Here is a 3,092-nt window from a genome sequence, read left to right as displayed (position 1 = left end):
CGTTTTTTCCAATTCCTGGTAGCCGTTTTACATGTCCATTTGTTCCGAGTCTGCGGAAAACGCAGCAGCCGCAAGGCTGCTGTTTTCCCCCCATCTTTCTAATGACATCCATTCCAGCAATATTGTTCGTTGCACAAGCCTGGTCAGGTCTCTTGTTGGACACAACTTGAGTTGTATAATGTTGGTCCTTGTGTTCCAAAGCCCCACGTCCACGTAAAATATGACGAGCTGTCCCCTCCTGTCTCTTTTCTCAGACGGTCCCTTCATGAAGATTTTCCACTTTGTGTTCCTGGGTTCCTGGGTGCAGTACTCTTTATGTTTCTCATAGACCAATTTTGCGTACCAAAGATTTTGGTACCCCCAGAGCCTACATCTGGAGTTGAGAATCTGTGACTGGTATAGTCGTCATCTTTTCCATTGCACATCTGTTCCTCCCTGCCAGTTTCCTTAGTTTTTCATGGCATTTTCAGAACAATCTCGATATCACTTTTAGGTTCATAAATACCTCCCGTGCAGCCTGGCTGACTGTGAAAATATTGATCCACTCATTTTGTTGCGGCTTCGAATTATTGTTGGATCATAAGGTGCTATAGGGCGCCGTCGCCGTCGCTATGTCCTCCCAGCATTTCGAATCTGCAATATCTTTGAAAATATTCATTTGAATTACATGCTGTTGAAAACCATATCGATCAATATTGAATGCACAATGAATTCAAGGTACTCCTCAATTTGCACTTTTTCCAAACACCAGAACTGCAATATTCAGAAAATAGAGTGAATTACCATCTCCTGAAGATGTCAACTTGAAAGTTTCTGAAACGGTTTATTTCGATTTCCACTGTTGAAGGTTAACAAAACAGCGACACGTGTTTTGCTATAAAACAGCTTTCTCAAGCAAAATCGCCAACTTGTTTGGCGTCGGGAAAAGTATTACAATTCTGGGGATTGAGAAAAGTGCTTGTTTTTGATATTTATTCTACACCAGTTGTCCATGTTTCACCTTATATTATGGAGTAATTACAAATTGCCTGCAATTTTCTGACTGATTGCCTAACAATCCATTTTGTTTTCCTGTGGCCAAAAATGAGGAAATTAATATATTATTATTCGAACATGATGTTGAACACCATATATTAGAGATATCAGTTTTCGATTTGTTCGAAGGTGGTTGAATATGTTTCATGGTACATTTCATAATATAATTATTATCTTCAAGGTAATATTTTTAATCTTATTGATAGATATTGGAAGTCTGAGCTAATGAAATTATCCGTTTTCGAGTTGTATTGTCTTTATTATCCCAAGAAACATAATAGTTATTTATGTATCAAGGGAATTAGGAGGGCCTTAATTACCGATGGCAAAGTTTGCGTCTCGAGGGCCTCTGGCCCGAGGGACAGCAATTGCCTGAGGTTATTAAGGCTCCTTAATTCCCGTGGTACATAGATAATTTTATTTCTGACCGATTTCAATAAAATTTTGTTCATTTTTGAAACGGAAAAATGTACCAATTCATTACCTTCCCGGTATATTTGAATCAGGTACCGTTGATTATAGTAGAGTTTTCTTGTTGCTAGGTTGTTGCTATGTTACTTGTTTATAAACAGAACTTTGTTATCAAGCTGTGTTTGCGGTGAAAACATGTTTTCTACCCCAAATATAATGGAGGATATTTTGAAAAAAGCTGAACAAGCAAGAGAATCATTAATTCCATCGAAAAGTGAAGCCGTATACCAAAAAGAATATCTGTAATATCTGGGAAGATATATCTGGACTGGCTGACACGGAAAAATGTTATGCCAAAAGATGTCACTGAAACTGTATTTCTGGCATATTTTCCAGAACTGGTAAGGAATTTTCTATGTTTTTCGGTAGATTTGGTATTAATTGTGTTTATTCGTTTCAGTCATAAACGTATAGTCCGAATTCTTTATGGACTAAATGGTCAATGCTAAAATCGATGGTGACTATACATGAGAAACGAGATATCACCAAGTTCAATGAACTACAGGCTTTTTTGAAACGGAAGAGTAAGAGTTATAAGCCGAAAAAGTCTGCTGTTTTTATCTCCTAAAGATGTTATCAGATTCCTAAAGGACGCTCCTAATGATATTCATTTATTGCATAAGGTAATTTTTTTCTTATTTTCCTTTTTGTGTGTATTTATTTCCTTTTTTTGTTATAGGTTGTTTTGATTATGGGTTATTTTGGAGGATGCAGAAGTCAGGAACTTTTGAATATGAAGATATCGGATATAGAGGACCGGGATTCCGTTATGGTAGTGAACGTACCGGAAAGTAAAACTGGTGTATCGAAGAAATTTACAGTTGTGGATGAAAAAGAGTTCTCCGCTTCGCCTTTATTAAGACTTTATATGTCTTTGCGTCCTAAAGGTATTGAACGATTTTTTTTGAGCTTCCGACAAAATAAATGTACATCTCAGCCAATTGGAAAAAACATGTTTGGGAAAATCCCCAGCAAAATCGCAATGTATTTAGGATTGCCAAACTCATCTTCCTATACGGGACATTGCCTTCGTCGCACTTCTGCTACTGCTCTAGCCAATGCAGGAGCAACTATGACTAACTTAAAAAGACACGGAGGTTGGAAAAGTTCCACGGTGGCGGAGGGGTATTTGGAGGATAGCATCGAATTGAGAAATAAAACGGCGCGTATGTTGTCTAATTTGTCATCAGAAGAGGCAGGTACCTCGACTGTAGTGAACAGAAGCTCCAGCCATACAAAAGAAGAAATTGTTTCCAGTGGCGGAAGTAATTTTCAGGGAACATTTCAAAATTGTACATTTATTATTTGTAATGACGTGAATAAATAAAATATGGTTCAGTTTTCATTTCTATTTATTTTTACTTGTGAAAGGTAGAGGGAATTATAAAATCTATAATGTCCCAAGGGAGTTATGACCCTCTTTATTGATAGCGTAACTATGACGATATAAGCTTATAATATCCCGGTCAGAAATAAAATGTTTATGAATAGAGATTGACTAAATTAACTGAAGATACAAATTTAACAAAAAAATTAAATATTGAACAAGAAAACAAAGTGAGAAATATGAGCAGTGAAAGTTGAGT

At 36.8% G+C, this 3,092-nt stretch overlaps 1 long non-coding RNA gene across 1 annotated transcript; it reads left to right on the top strand.

Moving 5' to 3' along the window:
* The first annotated feature begins 1,309 nt into the window (after positions 1–1,309).
* LOC141484665 (uncharacterized) lies at positions 1,310–2,851 on the top strand. Its single transcript, XR_012466731.1, has 2 exons — positions 1,310–1,847; positions 1,907–2,851. It is a non-coding gene; the product is annotated as an uncharacterized lncRNA (long non-coding RNA).
* The last annotated feature ends 241 nt before the right edge of the window (positions 2,852–3,092 follow it).

The sequence above is a fragment of the Leptinotarsa decemlineata genome, unplaced genomic scaffold (genome assembly GCF_025532065.1).
Source record: "Leptinotarsa decemlineata unplaced genomic scaffold, Ldec_3_MD MMD2_tig00026282_RagTag_RagTag, whole genome shotgun sequence".
Lineage (NCBI taxonomy): Eukaryota > Metazoa > Arthropoda > Insecta > Coleoptera > Chrysomelidae > Leptinotarsa > Leptinotarsa decemlineata.
This window is presented reverse-complemented; position numbering and strand designations above follow the sequence as displayed.